We start from the raw sequence: 19,666 nt of genomic DNA, 5'->3' as shown, positions 1-19,666 counted from the left end.
AGGTCCTCCTGAATCCAAGGCCGGTGTTCTATCCACTGTGCCACCAAGCTTCACCCCCCACCCCACCCCATATCACTTTTGTCTTTGTATCCCCACAGCTTAACACTGCTCTGGACACAGCTGATGCTTAATAAATGTTGGTTAAATTGAACCCAATGTATTTAAATCACTATAAATTTCAGTTACTATTGTCAGGATCCTTATGCAAAGATAACCTCTCTTTTTACTCCTCTCTTTTTACTATTAGGAGAGACCCTGTTTTCTAGAGCTAAGGCCCAGCAAGCAAGCTGTGTCCTGAGCTTGGCATAACAACAATCCTTTGTGTCCTCTCCCTGGATGAACTCTGATGCAGCAAAATCCCAAAATTGTTTTATACCAGCCCCAAGTGGTCCCTGAGCTCAGACAAACCCCTGGAAGAACAATGTTCTGGCTTATGAAGCCATGCTGTGAATCAAACTTGTCTCATTGTTGTTGTTACCCCTCATTGTCACAGCTCACTGAGTAGGCACTGCTATATGGATCAAGGTTTGGCCTTGCTAAAGTGGATCTCCTCCTAGAGGAGGCCCCAGCACATGTCCCTCCTCCAACAGAATAAGAAAGTCTTTTGCTTATGACCACTGTTGGCTCTTTGTTTTTATTTTCTTTCTTAGTTTGTGATAAACTGTGTCAGTTCTTTGGTATTTTCAGAGTTAACAGTGGGTGCATAAACGCTGTGACTCTTTGGTCATTTGCTTTCATAGTTGACACTATTATTAACTGCTTAGTGACTTTAGACCAGGACAACTAGGTGGCACAGTGGATAGAGTTCCAGTCCTACAGTCAGGAACACTCATCTTCCTGAATTAAAAATCTTACGGAGGTAAGCAATAAATTCTATAGTGAAAGGGAATCCATAGGCTTCACCAGACTCCCCCAAGGGGTCCATGACACAAAAAGGTTAAAACCCCCTGGATTAGAAAGATGTCAGAATGATAAAATGAAAGTGACTTTCACCTGCAATATATTTTAATCTATTGAAAGACTTGTGTTACAGCTGTTTCTAGATCCCACTTTGGGTACATATCAAATGTAACCAAAGGTCCCAATTTTAATGCAGTATTTTTTTGTTTTTTGGGGGTTTTTTTTTGCAGGGCAATGGGGGTTAAGTGACTTGCCCAGGATCGCACAGCTAGTAAGTGTCAAATGTCTGAGGCCGGATTTGAACTCAGGTACTCCTGAATCCAGGGCCGGTGCTTTATCCTCTGCGCCACCTAGCCGCCCCTTTAATGCAGTTTTATAAAATAATATCCAATATATGTGTTAGCACAATTCTAGGAGTTACCATGTACCATTGGGAAAGTTCCTGCAAACAGAGACATCTGGCAGCACTGCATAATGCAATGTCTTTTGAATGATCTAGGGTGCTCAATAGACAACTCATTATTAACACAAGGAATATATTCTCCTGGCAACACACATATGGTCCATAAGATGTCAGCCTCTTTGAAATTGGGGTAGTACTATCTAATTAAGGAGGAGAGAGCTCCCAGTTACACAGATTCTTTGGAACTCTGGTTCTCAGAAAAACTAAAGGAAGGAATCATCTGAAAACCCAAAATAGCATCTTTTGAATACCAAATATGGGAGATAATCTGGGCTCATGCAAAGACATTAAGAAGGAGGGAGACAGCTCATTCAGGGCTTTGTTTAACATAATTTATTGGCTTCCAAAGGGTCAAAGGCTCTGAGGAAGAAAAAAAAGTCAAAAATTATATCTGTTGCACTAATCTAGGTCTAGGTCAACCACTGCCACTGGCCAGATGGATGAGAGCCCCCCCACTCACAGTTCTCCTTAGAGCTTATTTGGATGCCACCAACCTAAGGGACCAAAGTAGATACAAAGTCTACTATTTAAATATTCTGACCTTTGATCCCTCTCTGTTAAAAATATTTTTTAAAACCTTGAGCGGTATTACATATAGCCCTTTAATTCAGTGAGAATTTCACGTGTGGCTTGTGATAGGTCTGACCTCTGGAATTCCTAGAACATTGTCCTCAGGACAGCTGCCTTATATTTCATGTCATAAATTAGCTGTGCATTTTCTTTCATTGCCCATATCTTCTATTTTTATTATTATGATTATTATTTGGGGGGGGTCAATGAGGGTTAAGTGACTTGCCCAGGGTCACACAGCTAGTAAGTGTCAAGTGTTTGAGGCCAGATTTGAACTCAGGTCCTCCTGAATCCAGGGCTGATGCTTTATCCACTGTGCCGTCTAGCTGCCCCCGCCCATATCCTCTATAGGCTGGCTGGAGTCCATCCAAGAAATTTAGCCCTCATTCTACCCTTTCTAGAGACAATTTTGTGAAGACTTCAGAAGCAATAATTCAAGCAAAGAAAGGCTCTTAGAATATGTACTAGTAAGCAAAGTTCTTAAATTTGGACTAGACTGTTCATTGACTTCAGTCACTTTGGCCAAAGTAGGAGAAGAATCCCAATTCCATGAAGTAAATATCCTTACCCCCAACCCTCTTAACTGCAATGGGAAAGATGATCTAACTCATAGAAAAGATTTGTTCATAAAATTTATGTTCACGGACCCTCTTATAATAGCACTCCTCTTTTTCCCCTGTATTTTCAATTCTGTTGAAGATCACTAAGCCACAGCTGGGAGGCATTGACCAGTTCCTGAATCAATCTTGCAACACAAAAAGCAGCAAATTTATTACAACATGCAATGAGTGACTGAGCAATTTCCCCTTCCCACTGTATTGAGGGACTGTAAGGTTTCTGAGGAGGTGCTGACTTCTTAGTTTTACCTTTCTTCACAGAAGCAGCAGGACGGTGTGCATGTTGGGGGTGGGAAAATGTGTGGGATTAAAGATGGGATTCACAATTTGTCATTCCTAAGAAATTGGGACTTTGGCAAGGTGGCTCACTTGACCCATAGTTGCTGAGAATTCTTGCTGTTGATACATTTCCTTGTTGTTTGCTATTTTTAGTAGGTTACTCATGGTCTCAATTAGCAGTATGAAAGATTTCCACAGTGCTTGCTATTTTAAGTAAATTGTTTTTTCTTTTTACTATTGCTAAGAAGTCTAAGTGATTTATTAACTTGAGTTGATCTAAGAGAAAATAGTACATATCCAATGGCATAGGTGCAATGAGGCAGCAAAGTATCTAGAGCCTGATGATTATCAGAGGCAGAAATGGGGGCAGCTAGGTGGTGTAGTGGATAAAGCACAGGCCATGGATTCAGGAGGACCTGAGTTCAAATCCGGCCTCAGACACTTGACACTAACTGTGTGATCCTGGGCAAGTCAGTTAACCCTCATTGCCCCGCAAAAAAGAAAATCATAGGCAGGAGTCTCCTCATCAGTGTACACAATTTCTATCTTGAGACATTTCTATTTTCTGTACTGAATTTTCCATAGTCTGCATTATTTCTTTCCATGCAACCATTAGGTAAGGATCTTTGCCTTGTATCAGAATATCTCTACTTCTGATTGTTGAAGCCATTAGAATAAATGAAATAACCAAGAAAGAGTGTATATAAAGAAAAGGGTCAGACCCATGAAGAACAACCACTTTATGAGGCTGTGAAGATTGATTGATAAACAGATAGAAAGTTAGAGCAGGTATTTACCAAATACCTATCATGCAAGTTGATGAAGAGCCAGCAGAGTAATGGGGGGTGTGGGGTGTGGCAAGGGGTGTAACCAGGAAAGTATGGCGTTTTTGAAGTCAAGAGATAAGAGAGTATTGAGTAAGTGAATGTATTAGTGACAAATGGCTTTCCATCTTCACATTTTAAGGGTCATCCTTTCTGAGTTAGGAGTAGCAATTGCCACAAGTTACAACCTCTCTGAGTTTTAGTTTCTTCCTAATTAAAATAAGGTGGCTGTGCTAGAAGGAAATCTATAAGATCCCTTTCAGCTTCTATCTTCTATAACTGTGTATTTTAACTTTTAACCATAGAAAGAGTACAGACAGTCTATGCTGGGAATGAGGAAGGAAAAAGACTCATGGGTAATTGCTGCAGAGATAACATCTATTTACCACTAGGGGGCACCAGAACTCCAAAATTTTGCTAAATTATTCATTGAGATGTAGAGCAAGAGTGAATTTTCTGTCTCTAGTTAAAAAGTGAAACCCTGTGTCAGCTGAGGACATAGAGACCTTGTTGAATCTTTAGAATTTCTCTCTAAATATAGTTACTATACTTAACTATTCTCAACAATACAATGATCCAAGACAATCCCAAAGGACTATTGACGAAGCATACTATCCACCTCCAAAGAAAGAACTGATATTGATGGAACACAGATTGAAGCATGCTATTTTTCACTTTCTTTCATTTTTTTATCCAATTTTTCTTCTACAAAATGACTAATTTGGTAATGTTTTACATGTATAACCCACATCTGATTCCTTCCCCCTCAGGGAGGGGGGAGGGAAGGAGGGATTAAAAATTGGAGCTCAAAATTATAAATAAAAATGTTCATTACTTTAAAAAAAAGAAATATAATGAGTCAGAATAAATGCTAAGTTCTATAAAGAAAAACATCGTCACTATAGTTCATGTTTGCTCCCACCAAGTTCTCCCTGGAAACATCTGAAATTTGGTCCTTTTCTAACTTGGTTGCTTGCTATCTATGTTGGACAGGTTGATTCACCCTTGCTGGCCATGTTACCTTATTTGTAAAATGTGGGGATTGGATTGGATGATTTCACAGGATCACAAATTTTACGGATAAAGAAGCTAAGGCCCAGAGTGGGAGGAAGGTGCATGTTCAAAGCTAAGCAGCTGAGCCAGAACATGAACCTAGATCTGAAAAGCCAGTAGTCCATGTGCTCATATCCTTATGATTCAAAGAAACATTTATTGAATATCTGAGTAATGAGTATAGCAACTCACATTTATCTAGTGCTTTGAAGTTTATAAAGGTTTTTTCCTTTCATGCTACTATGAAGTAGCTATAACAAATTAGACCATTGGTTTTACAGCTGAAAGCATCCTCAGAAATCATTAAATCCAAACGTTTATTTTGTGGATGACGAAACAGAGGCCCCTTTGGGTGAAGTGAATGTCCCATGGTCACAAAGTAGTAACCACGGGATCTAGGACTCAAATCCAGGTGTCCTGCTGCCACATTCCCTGACCTTTTCTCTACACAATAGTATCTTAAGTGGAAGGCTCTATGCTAGGTATTGTTAGAATTACAGGAATGGGGGCAGCTAGGTGGTGCAGTGGATAAAGCACCGGCCCTGGATTCAGGAGTACCTGAGTTCAAATCCGGCCTCAGACACTTAACACTTACTAGCTGTGTGACCCTGGGCAAGTCACTTAACCCCAATTGCCTTACCGAAAAAAACCAAAAAAAAAAAAAAAAAGAATTACAGGAATGGAGGAGTCACAATCCCAGCCCTACACCAAAGAGAAGACATTAATACAAACTTCTACAATATCTAAGTATATAATGAATGCCATAACAGAGAGTGGTGTGAGTGAGAAGTTCTGAAGAGGCAAGGGTTACTACGGTCTAGAGATGGGGTGTGAGCATGCTAGGCAGAGGGAATGCTGTGACAGAAATTGTAGGTATTTTTGTTGGAGAGAAGCGAGTAGTTTTGTGAGGTACTGCTTATGTAGGGCAGTGATAGAAGCTATGGTTGAGGAGGTAGGTGATAACCAGGAATCAAAGACTCTTGAAGCTAAGGAATGTGAATTTTATTCTGCAAGCAATGGACAGTTACTGAAAGTTTTTATACAATAGAATAAGACAATAAAAGTAATATTTTATCAGATATAATCTATCTCCCTGACACAAAACTCTATCTTTTTAACATGAGTTATCTTCCAGTGATGTTGGGTAGCTCTAAATCTTGGAACTTTCTCTGAATTAAAGTTCTGGGAGGCCCAAAAAACACTGGAATTAGACATAAATAGGCTGAAGTGATTTTTTTTTTCAGGGCAATGAAGGTTAAGTGACTTGCCCAGGGTCACCCAGATAGTAAGTGTCAAGTGTCTGAGATTGGATTTGAATTCAGGTCCCCCTGAATCCAGGTCCAGTGCTTTATCCACTTCGCCACCTAGCTGCCCCCTGAAGTGTATTTTCAATGGCAACCTAGATGTAAGAAGCAGGGAAAGGAATATCGACCAGGGGATGGATGAATGGAAAAGGCTGACCAGTCATGTAGCAAAAGCAAGTGATAACAGATAGAGATGGAACTAGAATATTTTCACCTGGGAAAAAAGGGAAGTAAAGAGAGGCTCATCTGGGTATGAGAAACACCTTTGGGTTACATTTATGGACTCCTCTTTTTCAGTTTCTTTTGCTGGCTCATTATCCATATCTTGTTCCCTAATTATGAATATTCCCCAACATTCTGTCCCCCCAAGTCCCCCAACAAAACAAAACTCTCTTCTCTCCTCCTACATTCTTTTTCTCTCTCGGCAATCTTATCAGCTCTCAGGGATTAACTATCATCTTTATGCAGATGGCTCCTAGATCGATCTATATATCTAGATCTGGTGTCCTGCTGCCACAGGATGCTTCAGACCCAGATGACCAATTTCAAAATCATCCTATTAGAAATTTTAAAACAGATGTCCAAAAAACACATTGAAAACTAAACTCGTTATCGTTTCCCCTTACGACCCACCCTCTTTCAAACTTTCCAATTTATGTTGAAGGCACCACCATCCTCCCAGTTATCTAGGTTTGTAACTGTGGCATTATCCTCAACTCTCCCAGCCGCATAAATGCAATCAGTTGCCAAATATTGCTGTTTCTTATCTTCACAGCATCTTTTTCATTCCCTTCTCTCCATTCACATAGATACTACACCAGTTGAGACTCTCATCACTTCTCACTTAGATTATTATTATCACAGCAGCCTTCTAATTAGTCTCCCAGACTTGTCTCTCCCCATTCTATTCCGTTTTACACAATTCTGCCAAAACTAATTTTCCTAAAACATGAATCTGACCATGTGACTCCCCTGCTCAATCAACTCTGTGGGTTTCCTATTGCCTTTAGAGAACAATATAAACTCTTCTGTTTAGTTTTAAAGCCCTATAAAACCTACTCACAACTAATTTTTTCCAACCTCGTTGAACATTATTCCCCCTTTCACACTCTGAAATCCAACCAAATGAGCTTTCTTTCTGTTCCGCTTATGTAACAATCCATCTCCCAGCTCTACGTCTTTGTACGCACTGGCCCATTTGTCTGGGATGCATTCCATCCTTACCTTTGCCTCATAAAGTCTCCATTTTATTGTACAATACAGCGGTCTGTTCCTTCCACATCTCTGTCTCATCTCTACACCTTTTTTTTTGGGGGGGTTGTTTGTTTGTTTGTTTTTTGGTGAGGCAATTGGGGTTAAGTGACTTGCCCAGGGTCACATAGCTAGTAAGTGTCAAAGATCTGAGGTTGGATTTGAACTCAGGTACTCCTGAATCCAGGGCTGGTGCTCTATCCACTGTGCCACCTAGCTGCCCCATCTCCACACCTTTGTACTGGCTGACCCCCATGCCAATGTACTTTTTTACTGTAGCCTCAAAGAATTCCATTCTTGCCCTGTTGCAGCTGAAGCATTATCTTCTGCATGAAGTTTTCCTGATTTCCCCAACCGATATTACCTTTCCAAACTACCATTTATTTACCTACTTTGTATATATTCTGCCAACTGGACTTCTTCCAGAACTGGTCTCTAACCTAAGTATGGCCAGAACTGCACAGAAAAGGCCAGAGACAGGTGAGTCAGGAATTAGAGACAAAGTTTATTTTCTAAGTGAGGAAAAAGGCTTGCAAGCAAGATGGAGCTATAGACACATGTACTGGGGCCCCACCCCTAGTGGGGAGACCCAAGGCAGTGTGGGGAGACTTAATACTTATACTAGTTACTGCTCAGTGAGTTGCAGCCCTAACAATGAGGGATCAGCAAACATGTGACAAGTTTGATTCACTGCAGGACATTCTGACTTTGTCCAGTGTTATTCTTTGACCAGAGAATACCTGGTGAATTGTGTGACTAGCCCAGAGGGTGAGATCAATTAGAGGATGATCACAAAGGATTGTTGTCCTGCCAAGCTCAAGCTCAGGGTATAGCTTGCTTTCTGGGCCTTAGCTCTGGAAACAGGGAGTCTAAATTTTACTTTGTCAATTCATACGATTAACTTCATTTCATATATATATATATATATATATATATATATATATATATATATATATATATACACAGACACACACACACACACATATATATATATAATATGGGGGGGGCAATGAGGGTTAAGTGACTTGCCCAGGGTCACACAGCTAGTAAGTGTCAAGTGTCTAAGGCTGGATTTGAACTTAGGTCCTCCTGAATCCAGGGCCGGTGCTCTATCCACTGCGCCACCTAGCTGCCCCCATGCTATACATTTTTAATGTGTACTTGTCTCCTTGATTAGAATGTAAGTTTGATTCTTTGCATTTGTATCTGAAGAGCATAGGGAATGGTAGGTAGTAGGTACTTAATAATTGATTAATTGATTTCTTTTCTGTTGAATAAATGGTTTGATAAGTGGAAGAAGCTCACCCCCACTGTCAGAAGGATTGCTGCATGGGAGAGGGTGATGGCGATGATAGGATAGGATAGATAGAGGAGAAAGTGCTCCCAAGAAGGTGCTGACAACATCCTATAACTTTCCAGCCCTGGTGCAAGGCCCTAGCGACTTAATGCTAGTTGCATCCTGAGAGATGGTTCAGTACCCACGACTTTTTTTTTTTGGTAATTTAAAAAAAATTTCAGACCTATATACAAAATGAGAAAAGAAAAAAAAATGCCATATACACAGCAGACTATAGGAGAAGATTCGATATAAAACAATATATTTCCATTTCAAGAAAACCTATATAATAAATACTACAGTTTTCAAATCTGCTCAACTTTTCTTTGCTTCCTTATTAGTTCTTTTGTTCTCTGCTATGTACGTTTTGCTTTATTATTTTTCCCTTTCTTCCCCCTCCCCCCACCAAATATAGCTGCAATTAATTGTGGAGATAGATAGATAGATAGGTATTAATTGATCTAGATATAGAGATATTTCCATCTAACTATATCTATCTATATACATAAATGTCTATATACATTCACATATATACTCTTACACATATATACAAGACTGTACTATGTTTATTTCCACTCATCAGATGTTTCTCTGAAGGTGGTACCCGTGAAATTTAAAAGAGAAAAGAAAAGAAAAAGACCACAAAGAAGTCCTCCAGAATCATGGGCATATCCTCCATGGATTTATAGAAAAAGAAGGGGGAAAGTCACAGAGGATGAGAAAGAGTGGATGGGTTGAATTCTGGACCAATGGAGGGAGTGCCCATGTTGATGAGAGTGCAGATCCCATGAAATATTAACCTAGCAGTGGTTTGCAAGATGGATTGAGGGGAGGGAGACAAATTAAGAGGTCATGGTAATATTGTCAGGTAGGGAGTCTTAACTCCAAATTTAAGAAGTGTGGGAAAGGAAGGGATCATTTGGGGTTGGAGTGATCAAGGAAAGCATCATAGATGAGTTGGCATTTGTTCTGGATTCTGAAGATGGGTCATTGGATTTAAAAAAAAATTTTTTTTTGGTGAGGCAATTGGGGTTAAGTGACTTGCCCAGGGTCACACTGCTAGTAAGTGTCAGGTGTCTGAGGCCGGATTTGAACTCAGGTCCTCCTGAATCCAGGGCCGGTGCTCTATCCACAGCACCACCTAGCTGCCCCAGGGTCATTGGATTTTTACAGCTAAAGATGTCAGGGGGTAGAACAAGAAGATTCCAGGCAGAACAAGGCTACAGATTGAAAAACAGTAGAAGGCAGGATTGTTCAGGAAGTAGCTCAGATTTATGAGTGGGTAGGATTCCTGAATCAGGCATCTTGGGGGATAAAATGGAAAGGTAGGTAGGTTTAGTCGGCAATGGGGAACAATTGAAGGTTGCTGAATAGAGAAGATATAACAAGCAGCACTGTCCTTACTCTAAACCACATCTCTCCCCTTCACATTAAACTTTACATTATACTATCTTTATTCACAGGACCCTCCTTGTTTTGAGCCCCCCCCCAATTCTTACCTCTTCTTAATTTCCCATCTATAGACATCACTATCCTCCCACTTACCCAGACTCATAAGCTACGTTTCATCCTTGACTTTGTCCTCTCTCACCCCTCCCCCCATCCAATCTGTTGCAAAGTATTGTTAATTCTACCTTCAAAACATCTCTTATATATACACGCTCCTCTCCTCTAACACTGTCAGCACCTTGGTACAAGCCCTCATTACCTCATACATGGACTATTGCAATAGACTACTGATTGGTCTCCCTGCCTCAAGGCTCTCCCCACTCCAGTCCATCCTCCAAGAAGCTGTCATATGGATTTTTTCAAAGCCTAGGTCTGACCATGTCACTACCCCACCCCACCCCCATTCAATTAACTTTAGTGGCTGCCTATAACCTCCAAGACAAAAGAGAAATTCCTCTGTTTGGCTTTTAAAGTCCTTCATCATGGGGCAGCTGGGTGGCGCAGTAGATAGAGCACTGGCCCTGGATTCAGGAGGACCTGAGTTCAAATCCGGCCTCAGACACTTGACACTTACTAGCTGTGTGACCCTGGGAAAGTCAGTTAGCCCTCATTGCCCTGAAAAAGAAAAAAAAGAAAAAAATGTCCCTCATCATCTGATCCCTTTCTACCTTTCCATTCTTCTTACTTATTACACTTCTACCAACCACACACTCTATGATTTGGTGACCTCTTCTGCTATTCCTTTAACATGACTCTCCATATCCTGACTTAGGGCAACTTCCTTGGCTGTCTCCAATATCTGGAACTCTCCTCCTCCTCCTCATCTCTGCCTCCTGGCTTCTCTGGCTTCTTTCAAGTCTTAGCTAAAGCTCTTTTAGTGGTGGCAAAGAATTGGAAATTGAGGGGATGCCCATCAATGGCTGAACAAGTTGTGGTATATGAATGTAATGGAACGGGGACAGCTAGGTGGCACAGTGGATGAAGAACCAGCCCTGGATTCAGAAGGACCTGAGTTCAAATCCTGCCTCAGACACTTGACACTAGCTGTGTGACCCTGGGCAAGTCACTTAACCCTCATTGCCCCACAAAAAAAAATAGATAAATAAATGAATGTAATGGAATACTATTGTACTGTCACAGGGGAAATAATTGATGGGAGTCCTTAGGCATTCCTCTGTAAAGAATTATACTCTCTCACACAATCCAATTAGAATAAAATAGTCTTTTATTTGGGTGCTTAGAGAAAGTGACTAAGAGGGAAGTCAGGCAAGGAGATATCTTAAAGATATCTTGCTCGCCCAACAGAAGAAAGGCAAAAGCTTTTACAGAGGATGGATGATGGGGGGACAGGTGGGGTGACCACCTGACTATGGAAAGTACCCTTTGGGCGTGGGGAAAGGCTTGAAAGGCAGGAATGGTGTTCCTGACTTCTGGAGTTATCTGTCCCCTGGCAATGGCCATGCCTAATGTGCTTATCTCCCCTTACTTCTTAGATGTGTCTGTCCCTCCTGGTAGCTAGGTGGCCAGTTTAAACTGTAATAGTTCCTTAATTCCCATATCAGTTCTATAAAAAATGATGAGCAGGTGGATTTCAGAAAAATGTGGAAAGTCTTACATCAACTAATGCTAAATGAAGTGAAGAGTAACAGAACATTGTACACTGTAACAGCAACATTGTGAGATGATCAACTATGATTTACTTAGTTCTTCTCAGCAATAACAGTGATCCAATACAATTCCAAAAGACTCGTAATGGAAAATGCTATCCACATCCAGAGAAAGAACTGATAGAGTCTGGGTTTTTTTTTTTTTGTTGTTGTTGTTGTGTGGGGGACAATGGGGGTTAAGTGACTCGCCCAGGGTCACACAGTTAGTAAGTGTCAAGTGTCTGAGGCCGGATTTGAACTCAGGAACTCCTGAATCCAGGGCCAGTCCTTTATCCACTGAGCCACCTAGCCGCCCAGAACTGATAGAGTCTGAATGCAGATTGAAGCAAACTATTTTCACTCTCTTTGTTTTTTTCATGTTTTTTTCCTTTTGTTCTGTTTCTTTTTTTAACAACATAACTAATGTGGAAATATATTTTATATGATTGCACATGTATAACCTATATCAGATTGTTTGCCATCTTGGAGAGAGTGGAGGGAAGGGAGCTAAAATCCCAATTTCTGCAAGAAGCCTTTCTCTATCCCCCTTAATGGTAAGGCCTTCCCCCTGAGATTATGTCCAATTTATACTCTGTATCTTTTGTTTGTACCAACTTTGAGTATTATCTTCCACATTAGACTGAGCTGCTTGAGACCAGGGACTGTTCTGTCTTTCTTTGTATTTCCAGTGCTTATCTCAGTTCCTGGATATAGTAGATACTTAATAAATGCTTGTTGACTTGTCTTGACTTTCATGTCTTATGCATTCCTATTCAAGCCTAACTTTTGGGGCAATGACCAGAAACCATATTCAACAACACAAAGTCATTCACCTTCCTAAATTCCTTTTCCCAATTCAGTTCCAGCCAAATTTTTAGGCTTTTTTTTTTTTTAGTAAATGTCTATAGAGAACAAACCCCAAAACCTGACATAGTTTTAGAAATAATTTTATTAAGTTGTTTATCAAAAGAGAGAGCTGGAAAAAAGTATGGTTCCTTCCTCAAGTCTTTCTGACATTATGTTATATAGAATTCAGACAATGGTGTGAGGACATTTGCCTGATAGCCTCACATAGGCATTCGGTAATTTCCAGAAGGCATATAATCATCAGGTAAGTTTAAATATCCAAATTTGGAGAACCCAAACCTAAGCTTTGGGTCAACCTGACACAATACTTGGATGGCATCTAAGCATTCCCTATGGCTATCCAGCATCTATGAGGTCAGCCTGACCTCTACCACAAGCTTTAGGTTAGACAATCTTCTAGTCACATAATGCTAGGTTCAAACAATATTAACAAAAGATAAATTATAAAAATATTTCTCTCAGGTTTGATTCAGGACAGGATTCCAACAGTGATCTACAGCTATCATTGATCATCCCAGAACATGAAGAAAAGTCCTGGTCTTAAACACCCAAACAAAACTGGTTTAACCATGGATACCAATTCTCCACTATGCTCATCACCACCACAAACACGTGATCACTTCTTCATTGATGTAGGGTATCTCAGCAAGGCTCTGGATTCATCAAATATCGGCCCTCCCTAAGGGGACTGGGGATCACTTTAGAAACTCAGAGTATGTTGGCCTGAGTATTAGGTGAATGAGTTCCAAAATGTAGTAGGTCAAATATTCTTTTTTTAAAAAACCTGATCTAAAATGAAACCAGACAACCTAATTGGCAAAATAGACACAGCTTCTATCTAGAGTTGTACCTAAGAATTGTTGCAGAAGACATTCTTTTCTCTTTTTTATTTTTGCAGGGCAATGAGGGTTAAGTGACTTGCCCAGAGTCACACAGCTAGTAAGTATCAAGTGTCTGAGGTCAGATTTGAAATTGGGCCCTCCTGAATCCAGGGCCAGTGCTTTATCCACTGTGACACCTAGCTGCTCCCCAGAAGGCATTCTAACTGGGGTGCCACTGTCCCAGGAGAAGGGAAAGCCTACCTCTTTTTAAAAATAATAAACATTTTAATTTAAAGTTTGGAGTTCCAAATTCTATCTCTTTTTCCCTCCTTCCCCTCCCCACTCTTGGAGGCAGTTAGCAATCAGATATAGGTTATACATATGTAATTATGTAAAACATTTCCATTTTAGTCCTTTTGTACAAGAAAACTTGAATGAAAGAAAAAATGAAAGAAAGTGAAAAATAGCATGTTTTAGTCTGTGTTCAATCAATATTAGTTCTTTTCTTTGGAGGTGGATAGTACAAAGCCTACCTTTTAAAAAGTTAGCTATACTCTAGTGCATTATTGGTGCAGCTATGAATTGGTTAGCTCACTTTAATTCTTCTCTAACACATAAGAGGCACTGCCTCCCTAAAGTCTGAAGTATTACCTATAGACAACAGATTGTTTTTGTTGTAGGCAGCACTGAGAAACCTAAATCCACTGCTCGGGTTTGTAGTGTAGCTAGAGGATGAAGGATGAACAACAACAATCTAGAATCCTGCTCAAAATAATAAAAATGTGAAATCTACACTGTAGAGTCTCTGTGTCACATCTGGAATCTCTTCTTTATCTTCATGATCCTCCACATTCAGAGGACTCAGATTCTCAACCTACTGTGTTTGCCTAGCTTTAATGAATATAGTGAAAATTAAGAGAAAAATATTAAATGCTGCTTTGTGGAGCCATCTGCCTCTAGTCTAAAATCTCCTCCTGGGTGCTCTCCCAGTTTTTTGGGGTGTGGTGGGAGGATGTTAAAAAACCACCCACATGTACAACTTTTGGAGAAGGAATGAAAGAAGAATTGTGTGTCCAGGTTTCTGGCTTCAGATGAGACTATACCAAGGGGGAAAGTGGTACAAAAATATCATCTGTCCTTTCTTTCTCACCAGCCCACCAGATTATCAATAACTGCCAACTGCAGAGCTGAGGGTCCTCTCCATTCTCTGGTCTCAGACTCTACTCAAACATCTGGATCAACTCTGTAGCACTGATCTCTGACATCCTAGTCACCAGCTGCTTGAGTCTTGAGCCTTGGAACTCAGAACATCTGCTTCATGCAGTCCCATTATAACAGCTGTTCACTGCTCACCCATTTCCACATGGTAATCTGGAACTTTTAAATTCAAGGTCAGCAGATGGAAAGAGAGACAGCCAATCCTGAACACCCAGGTCCAGATTTTGTCATCCCTAGAAATATGGCTACTTTCCCATTCTGGGTGTGTGTTCTCTTAGAATCCTTGGGAGGAAAAGTAGGGATCATAAGAAACTAGTGTACGGGCTAGGGGGTAGATGATCCTTAGAAATGGAACTGGCTTTCTTGGAATCATAGCTACTCTCCCAGATATTAAAGAGAAAAGAAAGCAATCCATTGACCACAGCATATCCAAAATCTTTCCATCCATTGACTCTGATCAAAGAGAGCACACAATAAGCAGTTTGGAAAGGCTTTGCAGGGAAATGAGGGTTAAGTGACTTGTCCAGGGTCACACAGCTAGTAAGTGTCAAGTGTCTGAGGCTGGATTTGAACTCAGGTCCTCCTGAATCCAGGGCCGGTGCTCTATCCACTGCTCCATCTAGCTGCCTCTATTAAAGACTTTTAAGAACAAGCATCCCCAAGGGGGCAGCTAGGTAGCACAGTGGATAAAGCACTGGCCCTGGATTCAGGAGGACCTCAGTTCAAATCCGGCCTCAGACACTTGTCACTTACTAGCTGTGTGATCCTGGGCAAGTCACTTAACCCTCATTGCCCTGCCAAAAAAAAAAAAAAAAGCATCCTTGTGCATACAAAACAAAGAGTTTAACCTCTTTTAATGTGTTGCCTATGGGAGTGGTAAATAAGGGGCACTAAAGACTCCTAATTCCCATTCTCTATATGAACCTCTCTAAGCCTTTGTTTTCTGTTCTGTAAAACAGAGCTAGTAATACCTAACCCACTTACCTCACAGAGTTAATGTAAAGTCCATACAAAAGAATGCATTTGAAAAGACTTTAGAGTCTCGCATGGTGACATAGACCTATAGTCCCTGCTACTGGGAAGGCTAAGGTTGGTGGATTGCTTGAGCTCAGGGGTTCTGAGCTGCAGTAGAGCTAAAACCTCACTGGTGTCTTTACTAAGTCTGGCTCTAATATGTTAAGCACCCAGGAACAGCTAGCTCATCTGGCTGCCTAATGAAGACTGAACAAGTCTAGGTTGGAAACAAAGCAGGTCAAACCTTCTGTGCCTATCAGTAACGGGATCAGTCCTATAACTGGTCACTGTACTTCCTTCCTGGGTGAGATAGGGAGACCCTGTGTCAAAAAAAAAAAAAAAAGGTAACCAAAAAAAATTGGTCCCAACCCTGCCATTGACTAGCCTTAGGACCTTGGGCAAGTCACTCCACTTGTCTAGATTGTATTTTCCTTGTTGGTAAAATGAGTGGGTGGGACTAGATAGATGACTTATTAATCTAGTTCCAGCTATCTAAATTTGCTATGAATTCATAGACTTGTTGCCTCATAGTATGTAAAATGACACTAGGTGGTGCTGCTGCAACTCCAATGGAAATGGTCCCTCAATGCCCATTGACTTGGAAGGCATAATTTGAGGAACAAGAATCCTCCTCACTGATTTAGACTCCTTTTAAAATGAGTGCTTCTGGACTTATAGATGTTTTTACTAATTGCTTTCATTACTATGTTACCTTTGTCCTCATAACTCATTCTTTTTTTTTCTTCCAACTGGAACTCCCCATCTCAGACCAGAAGTACAGGGGCTATTTATAGTATTCACACTCTGATCAGCATAGAAGATATGACCTTCTCTGTTTCTGATTTGGGTCATTAATCCTTTTCTAGGTAACCTGGTGGCTCCCTAACACATGGGGGCTCACCATAGCAATATCATACTTAGGATGGTCACTCAATCGGTCACAAGGCATCCACCAGCTTCAGCCTCAATGGTAGCAGGGATTATAGGAATGTCCCACTACACCAGGCAGTCTTTCCTTTAAAAATTGTTTTGTAATTGGAAAATATAGAAAAGAACATTGGATTTGGATCCAGAAGAACTGGGTTGAAATCCTGGCTTTGCCACTTATCACCTGTGTGACCCTGACTGATTCACTTAACTTCTCTAGGACTTCTCCATCTATAATGAAGGATGTAGATGGAATGACCTTTAAGGTCAGTTCTAGCTCTAAATGCTCCAATATTCCTATGAAAAGGAAGAGAACCAACCAGTTACTATGGCTCTAAGTAATTTCTATAGTTCTACACTTGAGGTATAGGATACTTGTAGTGTTATCCATACATGAGTATCTGTCTGACTTTCCAAAGTTTGGAAGATCCATTTGACAAGGAACAAACTCTGCTCTTGTATTTGATTAATTTCAGTTTTGCCAAGCATTTGTTAAGCTCCTACTATTTGCAGACCATCATATTTTGGTCGCTGAATGTGTTGTTGATAAGGTAAGAAAGAAGTTTAAATCGTAAGGTGTATGAGGAAGACCCAGGGCTACATCTCCCTTTTCCCCAGCATGGACCTTATGCTCCACTCATTCTGCACTATCTCCTAAATACACCTTGTGCCTTTTAATATTTGAGCTTTTGCTTAGATGATTGTCTCTGCCTGGAATGCCTTCCCTATGTGCCAGATCATCAGAGAGCTTCTTACAAGATACTTTGATTGGCCACTCCTATTTCTCTCCTGAAAAGCAATGACTTTCCCCTCTGTTTGGCTATAGTGCATATCACTTAACTTATACCACTTATATAGAACTGGTCTTTGCTTTGCATTGTAGATATTAGTGTATGCATCCCATCTCCCCTACTAATATTTAAGTTGTTTCATATAACTATCCTGGCTTGGTATAAGTAAACATTTAATATATATTTTGAATGAATGAATGAAAGAAGAAATTAAGGAAAGTGAATTGTCCATGTAGTGAGCTGTGACATAAAAATGGTTGAGTTGGGTTTAGAATGGCATGTTCTCTCAATTCTTTGGGCTGCTGAGAGTGGTTACTAAAATGCCAGTTGGTTACTTGCTTTTTTTTTTCTTTCTTAAGAATGCCAGGGAAGAATTATTAAGACATTCCTGAACTACATGTGCTGTATAAGTTTGATTAGTCACCACACTGAATTTCAAGCAAATGGAATTTTTTGCAATGAGCCACAACTTGGCTGTGGCCAGCCAAGAATGCCTCAAAGGGTCTATTCCCCATAATTTCTTTATCTTGGTTTCTTGGGAAGCTCATTGTGATCCAGGGTAGTTCCAGTAGACTAATATGTTTCCATTTGGTTTTATGTCAAACTTCCAGAGAAAGCTGAACAGATTTAGACATCTGTGTATCTCTTTTGTTACCAAGATACAATAGTGTCCTCACAAAGGTATAATGCGCCATTCAAAGTACTTCACTGAAAACTTTTCTTCAATAAATAACTTTAAAGGTTTCAGGGATGGCAACTCGAATATGACAGCAGAAGATCTGTCTTTTAGTCTAGCAATAACTCCAGAACCACCTAAGCTCTGACTGCAATCCAGTACTTAGTGACAATATCCCAAAATTTTTCTGAGAAACCTTTCAACATTAAAACAGCCTTAAAATAATACCAAAGGGGGCAGGTAGGTGGCACAAGTGGATAAAACACCAGCCCTGGATTCAGAAGGATCTGAGTTCAAATCCAACCTGAGACACTTGACACTAGCTGTATGACTGTGGGCAAGTCACTTAACCCTCATTGCCCCTGCAAAACAAACAAACAAACAAATAAATAAATAATAAAAATAAACAATAATGCTAAAACTGGGGAAAAGCTTAAACAATTAAAATTTTTTCAAAAGATAATATATACAATAATTTTTAAATAGTGGAGAGTTAATAATGAGAAATTATAATAATAATCTGGGAGCAAAAAATTGTAATGTGAGGATCAACACCAGAAACATCAGGTTCACTGAATGAATGATGATACATCCATCCAATGTTGTTATTGGTCATCCACTTCACAGGTCTGGACCATCCAAATTAAAAGAGCTACAAGAGGGGGCAGCTAGATGGCGCAGTGGATAAAGCACTGGCCCTGGATTCAGGAGAAACTGAGTTCAAATCTGACCTCAGACAATTGACACTTAATAGCTGTGTGACTCTGGGCAAGTCACTTAACCCCCATTGCCCCACCAAAAAAAAGAAAGAAAGAAAGAAAGAAAGAAAGAAAGAAAGAAAGAAAGAAAGAAAGAAAGAAAGAAAGAGAGAAAGAGAGAAAGAGAGAAAGAGAGAAAGAGAGAAAGAGAGAAAGAAAGAAAGAAAGAAAGAAAGAAAGAAAGAAAGAAAGAAAGAAAGAAAGAAAGAGGAAAAAAAAGAGCTACAAGGTCAAAGGTCCCTTGCTACCTTTCCCAGGGCCCAAGTTGATACTGGAACTCACTCTTTACTGATGAGTCCATTCAGTGCAGAACCTCATTCTCCATCAGGTATAGTGCTTGCACTGGCCACAGCACAGTTATCTCAGCAGATGAAGATTCTGATTGGTGGGGAGTGGTCTATAAGGCAGGAGGTTTAAAAAACCAGGGCTGCCAGATATACAACAAATAGGGTGAAGAAAGAGGATAGAGGTTCATTGGAAATGGGAATGAAGAGGCCATTGGAGCTCAGCTCCTACCTGGGGAACACTGAACAGAAGGCTGAATTTGGAGAGAGGAGTGAGAAGAGTGGCAATGGCAGATGCAGGGCTAAATAAGGATGGAGTGCAGTCTAGATAGAATCACAAGGACTTCATAGCCCAGATTCTTTAGCAGATTCCAGCCTAATTTCCCCAAGAGATAGCAGATCTCTATGGTGATCACTGAGGACATACTGACATGATAGAGATTGATTGACAATTTCCCCACCGTGACAGACCAAAAAATGAAGTAGTTTCCAATCCCTTTATGTCTTCCCTGGGAGGTTTTTCTATCTCCTCTTCCATATGGAGGACCGTATGGGATTGTACCTATTTGTGTGGGTGGGTTCACAGAATGCTTCCCCTACTTTATTTTTTTCCTTATA

The sequence above is a fragment of the Dromiciops gliroides genome, chromosome 3 (genome assembly GCF_019393635.1).
Source record: "Dromiciops gliroides isolate mDroGli1 chromosome 3, mDroGli1.pri, whole genome shotgun sequence".
Classification (NCBI taxonomy): domain Eukaryota; kingdom Metazoa; phylum Chordata; class Mammalia; order Microbiotheria; family Microbiotheriidae; genus Dromiciops; species Dromiciops gliroides.
This window is presented reverse-complemented; position numbering follows the sequence as displayed.